Here is a 15,985-nt window from a genome sequence, read left to right as displayed (position 1 = left end):
TAATTAATTGGTTTGTTTTTATTTTGGGCTGTGTTAGATTGTCATTGCTGTACACAGGCTTTCTCTAGTTGCAGTGGGCAGGGGCTACTCTTCATTGCAGTGCGCAGGCTTCTCATTGTCATGGCTTCTCTTGTTGCAGAGCACAGGCTCTAGGCACACAGGCTTCAGTAGTTGTGGCACATGGGCTCAGTAGTTGTGGCTTGCGGACTCTTGAGCACAAGCTCAGTAGTTGTGGCTCATGGGCTTAGCTGCTCCGCTGCATGTGGGATCTTCCCGGACCAGGGATCGAACCCGTGTCCCCTGCATTGGCAGACGGATTCTTAACCACTGTGCCACCAGGAAAGTCCCAACCATGCCAGTTTGATGACAAAGATTTGGTTATTTGAAGTGAATTGGTTTTGTGCCTAGAGAAAGAAATCAATGTAGAACTAGAGATAAAAGATACAAATATGTGAGAATAATCTGTTTCTACTCTAGGATAATACTAGCTCTAACAGCTTTAAAATGTTTACTATGTGCCAGGCATTGTTCTAAACTCATAATTTCCAAAAAAAACTTGGAAATTGTATACTCTTATTATCTCCAATTACTGATGAAGAACCCAAAGTAGAGGTGTGGAGGTTAAGGACTTGCCAAGATCACATAAGCACATCGAGGAGCATGGATGTGCACTGAGTCAGGAGCCAAAGGCCCGGCTCTTACCTACCACACTGTGCAATGAGGAAGAGAGCAGGTGAGGAACACGTGGATGGAGTAGGTACTCCTTAACAAGCTTATTCTCAGTGTCATGAATAAAGACTGAGAAGTCTGTGAAACAGCAGAATCTGGGCTATGGGTTCAATTTTGGATACTTGGGTTTGATCCCTTACTTAAAATTAATCTACTCATTTATCAAATATTTAATTTTCCTTGAAACAAGGTGTTGTGCTAGACCATGGGGCTTCAGTCTAAACAAAACTGATAGAACTCCTGCCCTCATGGCAAATTTGAGAAACACATCGTTCCCTTAGCCTTACATTCATTTCCAAATCTAAAAGTTTCCAAGGTATCGAATCAAGTTAGCAGTAGAAGCAGGCATCATTAGAAATATTTAAATTTATTTCTGACAAAGAGAAACGTCAAAAATTGAATGTAAGTGTGGTGGCCTGGAACAGAGGCCTAAGGACAGATGACATTACTGAATAAGGCTGGGCTGGAATGACTGTACACAACACACACAGAAGAATACACAAAGATACTGTTCTGGTGTTGATTTAAAATAGACCTACTTATAAAAATTAGTTCCATAAAGTGAGAAATGCTAGAGAATAAAAGAGAGTGACATTAAGATATAACCATGGGCAAACGGGAAATTGTAAAAGGATAAAACAAATCAATAAAGAATAAGACCAATAAGAATAGAAATTATTATGTTCTACTGAGATTTCATAGGTCGTACCATCTCTTTCAGGCACTAGATTATGTGAAGCTATACACAACACTTCATCATTTGTCCCAAAATGCACTGGGACAAAGAGAAATAGTTGCCTTGCTACACTTTTTATTGTCACTCAACTGCTACTTCATCATAAGTGTATTAATCTGCTAGGGCTACCATACAGAATAACGCAGACGAGGTGGCTTAAACAACAGAACAGTTAGTTACTCCTCACAGTTCTGGAGGCTAGGAGTCCAAGATCAAGGTATGGGCAGGTTTGGCTTTGTTCTGAGGGCTTTCTCCTTGGCTTGCCAATGGTCGGCTTCTCACTGTAGCCTCACACTGACTTTCCTCTGTGCACACGGGTCCCTGGTGTCTCTCTTCTGTGTTCCAATTTCCTCTTCTTCTAAGGGCACCAGTTAGATTACATTAGGGACCACCCTATCTACCTCATTTTACCTTAATTACCTCTTTAAAAGCCCCCTCTCAATTCAGTCACATTATGAAGTACTGGAGGGGGGAGGGGTGTTAGGCTTCAAAATATGCAGGTGGGAGGAGTGCACAATTCAGCCCGTAACAATGGGGTAAGTGTAAGGACTCACAGGTTAAAGTGTGATGTTTTAAGAACGCATAAAAGAAAAATAACAAGAAATAAAAATAACAAGAAAGCTATTTCAATTTGATCTCTGTATAACCTAAGATGGCGCTAAAGAACATTTCAAATGATTCAAGAGCTCACTGCTCCCATAGTAAACAGCTGGACAGTCTTCTAACTTTCTGCAAAATATGTCTGGAAGGGAAAAATGTCATCATTCCTATTAATTAAAATCTTTTTTTATACAGAATACAGTGGTTATTAGCCATTTTGCAGTCCCCATAAGCACTTTGAATATTCTGATGAAAATAAAGAGGCCTCTCCAGAGTAAAGGGCACTTATCTACAAAGTTTGGCATCATTGTTTCAGGAGATTTACAAACCACACCTCCCTGAAGTTCATCAGGGTCCATGGATTCAGGTTAAAGAGGACTGTCCTAAAGGACCCCTTACTGTCTAAATTAAAAACCAAATTTGTCCAAAAATGGAACAAAACAGTTGAAATTGAGATTATCTTGAAAAATACAGAATATGTGATAATCATTTACATTTAGCTACTTCCCAAAGGCCTGGAAGTAGCTAATGATCAACCAAATAATATCAGAATAAATTTTAATCTTACTAGCCAACACTAAAGGTGGGCAGAGGGGGGAAGAGAGAAGAAATATTATTTCAGAAAATCTAAACTAAGAAAACCTATTGCAATTCAGCACAAAATCTTAGAATAAAAAGAAAATAATAGGCAGAAATCACTAGCAAGTCTTGTTTAGTGAAAGAAGCTCCATTATTTTCTACATACCAAACTCGTAGCCAGCAAAGATAACATTGTGCTGTGAAATTTTAAAACCTGGCTTGTATTCTACTCTCTCTTTGCAAAGGTACTCTCTTTGACTTTCCTCAAAAAGCAGCTTTGGACATGTTCAGACAATTGGGCAAAAGAGAAATTTATGTAAAATTTGACCTGGGGAACTCTGCGGATAATTTCACTAAGATGTAAGCTCCCAAGGACAGGGACCCTTAATCTGCCTGGTTTACCACTGCTGCCCAGAATTTTACTCAAAAAAATGTTTGTCGAAATTGAATGAATGATGTATTCTAAATGAGACAGCCTGAATCTGGAAAACAGAATGAGAATGTAACATCCATCTCTACTGTACAAGCACCTCAACTGGATGGCTATAGCCTGTTGGATCCAACAAAGTATTAGTGGCAAGATGAAGCCTCAGAAAACAAAACTGCTATTTGTTAAAGGGATACCATTATTTTCTAAAGAGTTAGGTAACTCTTTAGAGTTAGGTAATTAACTTGCTGAAGATCCATCTGGCAAACTACTGAAAAAATCAGGTTCATTCCATTGCAGATGTATCTGAAGAAAAAATTCAACCACACTTATTAGCTATGAATAGTAAGGTAAATTGGCTCACCTCAGGAGCACTGAGCTTGACAACAAGATGTGAAGAGAGTACAGAAGAAAGTCAGTAAGTATGTATGAGCGGAAAGAAGTTAATTATCTGGTCACTTTTAGATCTACTGAAGAAAACCTCCCCTTATTAACCCCACCACAGATATTCTTATGAGCTTCATTGAGCTGCTCAGACCACTAGGCCTTAGATCACTCTCTAGTCCCTAGCTTCAGCTGCTTGCTTTAAATGAAATACAAATGAGGTGACTGGTTTTTTTCTAATAAACAAATTAATTCTTTCCATAAACAAAAATATTGTCATATTATAAATATTAATAGGAATATTTGGAAGGTCATCAAAGATACCAAGTGGGCCCCACAAACCAGTGAATAATACTCAAATGTAGGGCTTCCCTGGTGGCGCAGTGGTTAAGAATCCGCTTGCCAATGCAGGGGACATGGGTTCGAGCCCTGGTCCGGGAAGATCCCACATGCCGCAGAGCAACTAAACCCGTGAGCCACAACTACTGAGCCTGTGCTCTAGAGCCTGCGAGCCACAACTACTGAAGCCCACGCACCTAGAGCCTGTGCTCTGCAACAAGCCACCACAATGCAATGAAGAGTAGCCCCCGCTCGCCACAACTAGAGAAAGCCCATGCACAGCAACGAAGACCAATGCAGCCAAAAAATAAATAAATGATAAATAAATAAAAACAAAACAAACAAAAAAATACTCAAATCTAAAATGTGGCAGTTATGAAATAGGACTAAAAAACTCAACAAAATCAGATCATCTTCCAAGCCTCCCTTCTACAGTTTTACAAAAAAACTGCACAATTTTGAAACCAAGATCTTCAGTAAGTAATACCAAAGTTAACTATACTAAGCAGACATATTTTAAGCACTCTAAGGTAATTTCCTCACTAGGTGAATGAACTACATGGGTCTGAAGTCATTCTGAAGTTGTCAGCTACCCAATATAGCATATTGCACATCTCAACACCAAATCATGCACTATATTTTAACCACTGCTACAAAGTCAGAGAGAGAATACTAATTCAAATAAATATTTATTCAAAATAAAATACACTTAAAGCCATTAAATGCCTTAAATTTTATTTCCCGACAGGTTTTGATTCAAAATAAATAGCAGGAATGATAGAAATAGACATCACCATTTTCCAAACTTTATTGAATTAATGGATCTAGGCAATGATCATCAGTAGCTGCTAACATCACAAAACTGAAACACAACCCGACATTATATGCTCCTGATGGGGTGGGGGGGTGGGAAAGACACTTAAAAAAAAAAAATCTATTCTAATCTGGTTAATCCTTTAGAGCCAGTCTCAGAGGAAATGCAGGAGACAGCAATATGCTAAAAACTTGAGGAATACAAAATAGCAAAATCTAGATTGAGGGGAAACTACAGAACAAAATAAGACTGGTTTCTTCAAGCAAATTCCAAGATGGGAGGGGGCCTGGGGGGAGAAAGAAAGAAGAGGGGAGCCTATACATTAAGATATTTAACCAACCAATCAACCAAATATGTGGATCCTCAGTCAAACAGACATACCATAAAAATTAACATATATGTATGTATTTTTAAGTCCTCATCCCTTAGATATACATCCTAAAATCTTTTTGGCTTAAATGATATGATGTCTTCAAAACAAGACGGGGGAGAAGAGGAGATTCAGAGTAGAAATCAAGCAAGATTGGCCATGAGGTGATAAATTGTTGAAGCTGGGCAATGGCAAAGTGGGGTTTTATCATTCTAGCTCTGTATTTTTGTTACACAACTAAATTTTCTCATAATCAAGAGGAGAAATAAATAAATGGAAGCACTTGGAAACAATGGATGAATGAGCCCAGAAATGTTAATTATGCACACACAGTTGGAGCTGCATACCATCTGATCTGGAGTGAGAAACTGTGGAATTCACAGGTTCCCTGGGTAAGGCAGCTCTGCAGGGATCATTGTTAAGTCCATCCCCACTAAGCCCCAGGCTGTCTGAGACAGCACTCCTTCCTGGTTCAGACCCAGGGCACCAACCAACGTAAGTTCTTCTTGCCCTACTCCACACCCTTTACTGAAAACTGAACAGGAAATAAACCAGAAGGCACAAAAAAGATAAGAAAAGGGAGACAAACACACAGGCAGTCAAATAAAAAAGAACTGAAAGACAACAGTGGTCAAGGCCAATCAACCCATTTCTTAATTAAACAAATATGGCTTTCAATCCCTCATGCTGTAACCTAAATGCGCAGCCTAATTAATACCTGACTCTGCCTTGTATAAGTGCACTTAACTTCCACAACTTTAAAGATAAACATAAATTAAATATTTAAATAAATACATAGGGAATTTTACTATTTAAAGACATCTTACTGCAAATTCTTTTACAACAACAGTCGCTCCACATTCACTCATGGGGCAGGGGAAATGATAGTATTAATATTAAAATGTTATTATTAATAATGTAGTCGTTGATATTTATTAAGTACTTAAGCTGTATACTATTCTAAAGAACTTGATTATGTATGTATATGTATTAGTTGCATCTTCAGGACAATTCTATGAGATACATAAAATTATTATTTATTATTCCCATTTCACAAATGTGGAAGCTGACCAACTAAGTGTAATGAATACTACGTGCTGGGTCTTTTGTGGCCATGCCATGCAGCATGTGGGATCTTAGTTCCCCAACCAGGAATCGAACCCGTGCCCCCTGCAGTGGAAGCGTGGGGCCCTAACCACTGGACGGCCAGGGAATTCCCACTAGGTCATTTTTAAAATGTGCTTCATAGTATTTTAAACGAGGCCATGTGTGTGTATACAAACACATACATTTATATAACAATTAATAGAAGAGTCAAATGATTTGTCCAGAAGTCACTAAATCAGCTGTACAGAGGTTCCTAATTATAAGTACAGTATATTTATAACTGTCACAGACCAAAGTCACTTCAAGTTCATGTTAATAGAAATGTTTCTCTTTGCCCAGGAAATGGTCAAAGACCTAAAGATAACTGAACACAGATCCAAGCTGAACACAAAGCCAAAGGAAAAGCATTACAATACCATCAACTCCTTAAGGGCAATTCCCTGTCTGACATTTTATAAATACCCCATTGGATCAAACACGGAACGCTTTACACACAGGAAGAGCTTCATGAAAAGTAAATGCCAGAACTATTCTACAGTAGCATCCTCGTCTCCCACATCTTCATCAATCTGAACTCCAAATAAAGGGGGAAATAATGTTAAGGAGCTCCTGAAAACACCTGCCCTTCAGGGTCATACAGGGTTATTAATGGACCCACCTAACTTGCTAGTTTGACAAGGCAACCTGCCCCCCTAGGGGGACCATTTCAAAAGCTCAGTTCCCCCAAATCCCACCCTACCTCCCACAAGGAAAACTGTTCCACATGACCTCCTTTTTTCTCTACAAAGCCTCAACATCCTCTCAGTCATCTAAGGTTGATAACTCAGCACAGTGGTTCTCAATCTTCTTGGACCCTAGATCCTTTTCAGAATCTGAGAAAAGGTCTGAGTTCTCTGGCCCAGAAAAACGCCAGAGTACGCACATGAACAATTTTGGACAGAATTTTGGGGAAATCTCAGTGCTTATGATTAATAGCTCCTGCCTCCTCCTACTTTTTCCTTCACCTTCACAGTAGCCATTTGACCTTTCTTCCCTACCTATCAACATCTTTGCCACTCTTTACCTACAGGAACTACTGAAACCCAACTGGGCCCTTCCCTGCCCAGGTCTCATCCACAGCCCCACCCACACCCATCAATGGTTACTATAAGCCTTGCTTGAATTCCCAGAACTACTCCCTTGGGACACTTACCATGGTCTATCTTGTCTTCATCTCCCCTACTATACTGTATGCTCCTGAAAGGTAAGAATACTCTTACTCCTTTCTGTATCTCTCATAGAGCATGCAGCAAAGTGCCTTGCACATGGCAAGGGTTTTCGTAAGCATGAATGTCAAACCTAAGGATTTAAAAGAAACCAGCCAATCAGCAAGAACCTCTTAAATGGAACATTATGAGTGTCTGACTAATCAATGCTTGGGCAGCCCAGGAAGTTGATGCGATTAAGCAACTCCACCCATCATTTCCTGATCTAGCACCCTGCTCTCTCAGAGATGGGAGACATAAGGTGGAGACACAGAGACTCTCCGCGCCACTTTTCTGCAAAGCAAAAATCCGTTTGGCTTGAGCAGCAGCTTTTTTCCAGCACTCTAGTTACCTAAAACATTCCTATGCAACATCAGATTTTAAAGAAAATCCTACTCTCAGCCAAGCGCAAACACACAGAGCCACAATACTTAATACCGTCACTTTAACTAGAATAAAAACAACTTTCATTTTTTTCACACCAGACTAATGGAAAGAAATTAAAAAAAAAAAACAACTTTCATGTTACTAATAACCTCCAGGACAGAACAATCTAGATCTGCAGGCATTCAGCTATGAGTTAGGCAACCTCCTTCTCATTTTCAAAGCCCCAAACCACATCCTTTAAATACTAAAATACATAGACACTAAGCCCCAACAAGAAACACTGTAAAGTCTCCCCATGACACTTCACTATATTAAACACAGCTGTCTAAGGTCATGTTTACATAGATTAAGAAAAAAAAAAAGCCAAACCAACATCAGCATTAACAAAATGTATAATAAACAGCATTAACAAAATGTATAATGTATAATAAATTTCCAAACTAGAAAAGAAGACACCAAGAAATGTTTAAAACTTCCATCTGTAAAGTATATAAAAACATAAATAATGTCCTATTATCATGTTTTGGTAATTTCTGTGTAAGTTTTTATATATATAAAGTTTATATGTGTGTGTGTATTATGTATGTGTATATATATATCACAATGCTTTAATTACTTCAATAGAAAACCCTAACTTCCCTGGTTCTAAATTAGTTATAAAGCATGCAGAGTTCACACCCAGAACCTTTAGGTACTTCAACTGTTAACAAACCAAACCACAAAGGAAAAACTGACACCCAAGATCAGATTTATAATAGATGCAAAACTATACACAGCAAGCAAAGCCAAACATGGTAAGAGTTAGAAATGATACAAAACTCCCTGCCCCAAAATTTCTAGTAATAAGCTTATTCCTCTTTCCTACTGCCCAATCTTATATAAAAGATTATTAGCACAAATAAAGTAACAGAAATCCTAATTCACAAACTGCTTGAATTTGTGACACATGGGTCCAACTCTTGCTTTCCATCCTCAAAGCAAGATCCTACTCTCTAGGCAAGATGGCCCTGTAGCTAACAAACATAGCCCACTGGAAAAAGAAAACAAACATCTTCCCTAAACATAACAGCACCTGAGCTGTAAGGAATGTTTTGTATCTACAAAGCACTTTTACAAACATCTCACTTGGTCCTCTTTCTGTTCCTCAGCGCATCTGCATCTTGGGCCTTTGTACCAGCTGCTCCTTCTTTCTCCCCAATCCCTGCATGCCCACCTATCCCCTTGTGGCCCTCACGTCACCACAAACTTCATATTCCTCAGTGTTTTTGTAGTTCACAGCCTGCAACCACTGTGCTGAAAAAGGAGATAAAAGCCCAGAAACTGAAACTTGCTCAAGACCACAGTAGTGATGTAGTCATTACTTCAGAGGTCAACATTTTCTGACACACTAAAAATTTTAAACACACATTTTAAGTTATAAAAGATTTAAATAAAGAGGTTCACCAAGTCCTCCTTATGAAAACATTCTACAATATGTTTTATTTCAGAAACTGACATTCAGTCTCATCTTGTATTAAACACTTCCCTCCCAGTTTTAAAAAGCATAGTAAAAGACAATCTGAGAAAGAGCTTTTAGTATCTGAAAAATCTTCTACAGTGATTAGCAAAGAACTAAAAATTACCCAGGGGCAAACCAGAAGCTAACCTGCATTACCTGGGAACTTATGGAGAGGTGATAGTGCTAGACCCAGGTTCCCATATAAATAGACCCTTTAAATCAGTCTATTCAGTGTTGCACATAACAATGCCCTCATGGAGAGTAACACTCACTGTAATTCTTACTTCTACTGAGTGGAATGTTTAGGTGAGAAAAATATTAAACACCAAAGCATAATCATATAGAATATTCTTCAGTTCCTGAATTCGCTTAGAAAATAATTATTTAATACCTACAGATATGCTCCCATGTGCTTGAAACCCTAATTTAATGAGGGCAAAATGAAAGCCGAACAATGTGAACAAAGGTTTCAGCAGCAGTTCAAATGGAGAAAAAGTTGAGAGTGAGTTATCACAGTCACATATCTTTAAAACACGACAAACACATAAGAATCTGCAGATTGAATGTCAGCATTTATATTGCATGTATCAATTTAGTTTTTCAAACTTTATTCAAACTAACATCAAAATAATATTGAAGTATTGTATATATTATGTACCTATTTGCTCTTTATAGTTGCCTAAGATCTAGAAGCATACAAGGTTTACTAATTTTGTTCATTATATATTTAACTACATTATAATGTAATGTAAAAAAAAATTATTTTTTTCTTTTTGGCTGCGCCATGCAGCTTGCGGGACCTTAGTTCCCTGACTAGGGATTGAACCCAGGCCCTCAGCAGTGGAAACGTGGAGTTCTAGCCACTGGACCACCAGGGAATTCCCTACAAAAATTTCAATTCTACTCATATTGAAGGACCTCAATAAATTTCTTCCTTAGGATGGGATTCACATGTTCCTCAAATTTACAAAACACTGCTCCAAGACCAGAAGTTATTCAGTAAAAGAGAAGATGAGAGCCGCATAGGAAAAACTTAATATATAAGTATATACTATAGTGATTTGATTAAAACTACAAAAAAGGTAGGCCCATCCTCATCCAGATCGGCAACACTAGTAGTTGCACTCAAACTGCTACCATCTGGAGGGACGTAAAGAGATTGCGCCCCTTACCTTTGGGAATTTTCACCAATCCTAAACCTTGGTGAATTTTCTCCCATTTCACATCACAAGTATAAAACAATTTCTAGTCTCTAATTTGAATGTTCAAGCAATTATTTCTCCTTTTATTCAAATCTCACAGTTTGACAGCTAAATTATTGAACAGATCTTTCATTCATTCACTTAGTATTATTGAGCATCTATAGTAGATAGTACCAGGAACTTTTCCAGAAATTGGGGATACAGCAGTGGGCAAGTACAAAAATTCCCATTCTCATCAAACCTGTGTTCTAAGTGGGAGACAGATGAATAAAGCATATGATACATAAAGTTATCTATGGAGGGAAAGGGAAGCAAGAAGTATATGCATCATGCACTAATGATATATACAGGCATAAGATTTCAGAAAGCTATGTTTAGTCACTGTATCATGAAACAAAAATGTAATAAATAAAACCCATTAGAAAGAATATGAGTGCCCATTTATATGACAAATCCAGAAATGAGATGAGACTATCAGGATAACACACAGAAGAAAAATGGCACAAAAAGCAAGGTCTTTTTGGACACTGACTCTGATCCTGTTATGTGCTCAACCCATTCCTGAAATACTCTAAATAGATGTGAAACAAATTTTAGAAGAATATTTATGGAGACACACACAAAAATTAAGGAGAGATTGAGATAATACAGGGAAAGGAAGAATACCCAGGAATTAAGTTAAAAATAGGTAGATTATTCTGTAGGTCACTCACTGTTAGGCTAACTCACTGTTAGCCTAAGTGCACAGTAATTCCTCTGATTTCAATACTAAAAACTAATTTGGATAGAAAGAGAAAAGTGACATCATGGCTATCTGATGCCACTCAGCTCTAAATTTCTTTAATGGTTACAGAAAACACACAAATCAAAACTATAGATAAATGCCTTCCACAGGCTCTTATTTGGGAAGATGGGGAAGGGAAGGGAGGGTCATCAGTAGTTAGAGGAACAAAGAATAGGCTAATCAAGAGAAAATCCCCTTAAAATAGGCAAATTTTATTAGAAAAATCAAATTATTGTGAAATTTTTTTTAAATCCCAAATGCCTTTAAAAAAAAGTTACACAGGTATTTTAATTCTATCCCACCATCACATGTCTACTCACATCTCACAAAGCCCAGAAACAAAGAAAATTCAGTGACTCTCCAAAACAATACTGAATAGAAAGAAACAGAGTGTTTCAAAAATTTCAAGAAACACAAAACTTGGTTAAATATCCTTTAAGATCATGCAATTCTTTTATTTCATGCTCAAAACAAAATACTGTGTGATACTTATTTGGTTTCCTGAATAGTACCTCCTTAGTGCTAGAATTATAAATCCTGAGAATCACAAAGGAATCATGAGATGACCACCTAGCCATAACTTCACACACTGATGGAGGACCAGAAACCCACCTTTATCACGGGGCTCTGAGTTGACAAGGCTCCCAAGGCTAGCTCATACTATAAATCAGTGTGTCAATTTATTAAGTCGTAATGGGGATCAAAATTCCAATTTCAGAAATTGGAACACCTGAGTCCTCCATTCATACTGTCCCCTCTTTCTGATATTAAACCAGGAGGTTTGGGTTATACATGAAAAAAATAAAGAAAGAAGAATCTAAGGAAGAATTCAACCAAGCTACAATCAGTTTCTACACACCACTCCGCCCCCAGCAAAGAGTTCACTCAACACTGAAAGATTCAGCCTCTTCCCCCACCCCTCTCTCTCCTAAAGGCTGGACAAACATGGCTTAAATTTTTGTTTTTAAGCTCCTCCTTAAGGCCTAATCAACTTCCATTTATTACATACTTTCTTCAGCTGATTAACTAAATGGATTTTAGCTTCCTAGGTGTTCCTACCCTTCTGAGTTTGAACTAGTTCCGTTGACGGTTCTAAATCTCTCTAACTGCTCATTTGCTAGATTATGTTCCTTCTAAAGATGTCTGATTGCATCCAATACTACTTAACTCTCCCTAATTTTATGAGAGTCATCTTATCTCAGAGTTGAATAGTATACTAACTTGAAAGAGAAGAACCTACTTAACCATTCATTCTTGCCACAAATGTTACTCCATGGCATTAATTTGAACCATTTTTAAGGTTTAAGAATGGGATAATACATTAGAGAAAGAATGCAAAATATGCAAGAATTTTTGAAATAAACTGCTTTTTAAAGACATTTTGCACAAATACCCATCAGTCCTTTCCTGGCCCTTCAGGCAGTGGTTCTCTACCTTTCAGGACAGATTCTCTACCCCACCCTCCAAGAACTTCTAAATAAGTAAAATCAGCTCTGCTATACAGGATTGACTGATATACTGGGGAACAATTTGAGTAAAATATGAATTTTGTGTTTGCTTACGTAGGATTTCTGTGAGAAACACTAGGTGCACATACAAAACTGCACTCAGTTGATCCCAGCAGCACAGGACACACACATGCACACAACTCAAACATCTTTTTTAAAACTTTAAAAAAACACACGTCAAGCACATGCACCATCTATAATGTTTTCCTGGAAATCTGAAAATAACCTGCAGCGACCCAAGTTGGCTATGATGCCTCAGGGCGCCTCAAACAGTTTGGAAACTGGCACCTTAAGTGCCCCACCCCCAGTCCAACATTTCTAAAAATAACCTACACAGTGCACAAAGTGGCCAGCTCCCAACCTCTCTCCAGGGCTCCGGGTTTGTAAACTGACTTTTCTAAATCTCCACTTGGATATCTAATAAGCATCTGAAACTCAAAACGTCCAAGACAAAATCCTGATTTCCTGTGCACGTTCCACAACCACCCTTCCAAAATCTTACCCATTTTAGTAAACATCAATCCTTTTTTCAATTGCTAAAGCCAAAAACCCTTGAATCATCCTTGACCCCCCTTTTCCTCTCACAACCACATCAGCAAATCCCATTGGCTCTACCTTCAAAATATAATCAAAATGCAACTACCGTTCACCACCTCCACTGCTACTACCCTGCTAAACCACTAGCATTTTTCACCTGCATGAGTCTCCTATTGGTCTCTCTCAATGCTGCTCTTACTCCCCATATGGTCTACTCTCAAACTCAGCAGCCAAAGTGATCCTATAAGGGAAAAGGGAAATTCAGCAATATCATCTTCAATGCCAAACCGTTCAATGGTTTCCCCTACGATGATACCCCACCATCTCTCATTCCTTACTTGTCTCTCCCCCCTTTGCTTACTCTGTTCCAATGCGACTGGCCTTCTTGCTCTTTGACAAACACGCAAAGCACAACCCCACCTCAGAGCCTTTACACTTGCTGTTGTTCCCTCTGCTTCTTCCCCCAGATATTTACCTGTGTCACTCTGACTTCTTCCACATTTTTGCTCAAATGTCATCTTCTCAAGAGACACTCCGTGACCATCCACATAAAGGAGTACTACTCCCCTGCATTCCCTGTTCCCTTTACCCCTTCTTTACATTCTCTGCAGCACTTTCTCCTTCCCTCCTGACGTGTCTATGTTGGTGCATCTTTCCTCTGCTAGAGCTGATGTTCTAGGAAAAGACTTAATTTTGTTCACTGTTATATCTACCAGGCCCCAAACCATATGTTACAGACACTCAATACTGTTGAATAAAAATTATACCAATTGCTTTAGGATGTTTTACTTAATATCAAAATACTGCCCAGAGTTTGTATTATTGGGAGTTTTTCTATCCTGCATCTCAAACTCTCCTGTTTTCCTGATAATAATTAAACTTATGCTTTTTTTGGTCATCATTATTCATACAGAAAATTATTTGGCTAGTCCACAATGAATTATACTTTGATTTTCCTAAGCTCTTTAATTCTATTCATAAGCTAAAAGATTAGATAAAATCAGGGGAGATGTTTCGGGTGGCAAGGCACTTCAAAATCTAACCACAGGACTTCCCTGGTGGCGCAGTGGTTAAGATTCTGCCTGCCAATGTAGGAGACACTGGTTCGAGTCCTGGTCCGGGAAGATCCCACATGCCGCAGAGCAACTAAGCCCATGTGCCACAATTACTGAGCCTGCAATCTAGAGCCAGCGAGCCACAACTACTGAAGACCGTGCGCCTAGAGCCCATGCTCTGCAACAACAGAAGCCACCACAATGAGAAGTCCGCCCACCTCAATGAAGAGTAGCCCCCGCTCACCGCAACTAGAGAAAAGCCTGTGTGCAGCAACTAAGACCCAACGAAGCCAAAAATAAAAATCTAACCACAACATGTTTAAACCAAAGATTACCTGTGGGCCCCACCTACACAATTTGGCCCAAAAATAAAAATCACTTTTTGGGGACTTCCCTGGTGGTCCAGTGGTTAAGACTCTGAGCTTCCACTGCAGGGGGTGTGGGTTCAATCACTGGTCAGGGAACTAAGATCCCGCATGCCACACGGTGTGGCCAAAAACTAGATAAATATCACTTTTAACCTTTGCCTCATTTGATTCTCTAGTCCCAGACCTCTACCAGTTATTTTCAATGTGGATTGGGGGTGGAGTGGGGTGGTCATATTAATGAGCCTTAATAGGAAGCTACTTGATCATCACCAGGTAGAAAGTAAAGCCCATCAGGATTTGTCTGGAGTCTTCGTAATGTGATGGAACCTCAACTCAGGGGATTTTAGATTTTACTTCCTCTCCTCTACAAACTATCTCAGTTGTATTTTGTGTATGCTGAGGATATTTAGACACCCCCTTGAGCAGGCCTGCAGTCTAATCTATGAAAAGGTATTTGGATTGTCTTAGGTCCTTTTGAAAAGCAATGGAGTTGGCTCCTTGTTACTATGGTAATGAGGGCCCTAGGAACAGATGTAATTTCAAAGCATTCGGTAGCTTTGTTTTTTATCAGGAATAAGGTAGGAGGAGCAGCAGAAGCAATTATGGAGTGCATTTATAAACATGTAAAGAAGTGTGTTTCTTAACTCTGAATAACAAGATTTTAAATTGTTTAGTTTACAAGAAAAAAATGAAGGGAATAAGAGAACTGAAGAAAATAAACATGCTGCAGTGTATTCTAACACGTATAGCTTTACACCATCACTGAACCTGGCACCACAGATTTTCCAGAACAGAGGTTCTCAGATTGGTCTGGATGGGAAGAAAAATCCATTGACGTAACCAGGAAATCAACCAAAGCAAATAGTGGTACCAAGCCCAATGCTCCCAAAACATTAACAGTTTAAAGGAGAGATGCCACATCTCAATAAATTCTTCAAAGAAAATAATATTCAGCGTCTATTCCTGATTTTAAAAAGTTCTTAGCAAACTAGGGATAGAGTAAAACTTTACCTTAGTGAAAGCACTCTCCCAGAAATTTATAGGAAATAGCATACACAACAGCAAAATATTAAAAATATTTCCTCTTAGAACCAAGAATAAAGATGCCAGCCATCATATTATAAAAAAAAGATTAAAACATTGAGGGAAAAGACAAAAATCTGTCATTATTTGCAAACTATATGTTATGGGGCTTTCAAGTTAAACAATCAAATTAAAAACTATTTGGTTTAATAGTACAAAAACTTATCAGATAAAAGATTAAAATTAAAAACAAAACAAAACAAATCTTAAAAAGAATTACCACACGACCCAGCA

General features: G+C 38.5%; 1 protein-coding gene across 13 annotated transcripts in view; it reads right to left on the bottom strand.

Moving 5' to 3' along the window:
• The window catches only part of FBXO34 (F-box protein 34), an 81,393-nt gene that overhangs the window by 13,817 nt on the left and 51,591 nt on the right, over positions 1 to 15,985 (bottom strand). The window contains exon 1 of one of the 13 annotated variants that reach the window (XM_032623761.1): positions 8,842 to 8,862. The exons of 11 other annotated variants lie outside the window; for them this stretch is intronic. The gene's annotated coding sequence lies outside the window, so the exon portion shown is untranslated. Of the gene's footprint in view, positions 1 to 7,277; positions 7,406 to 8,841; positions 8,863 to 15,985 lie in introns of those variants that run through there. One more of the 13 variants, XM_032623760.1, reaches the window with a different exon arrangement.

Source organism: Phocoena sinus, chromosome 2, assembly GCF_008692025.1.
Source record: "Phocoena sinus isolate mPhoSin1 chromosome 2, mPhoSin1.pri, whole genome shotgun sequence".
NCBI classification, from domain to species: Eukaryota; Metazoa; Chordata; class Mammalia; order Artiodactyla; family Phocoenidae; genus Phocoena; species Phocoena sinus.
Note: the sequence above shows the minus strand (reverse complement) of the source record. Positions and strands in the feature narration are given on the sequence as shown.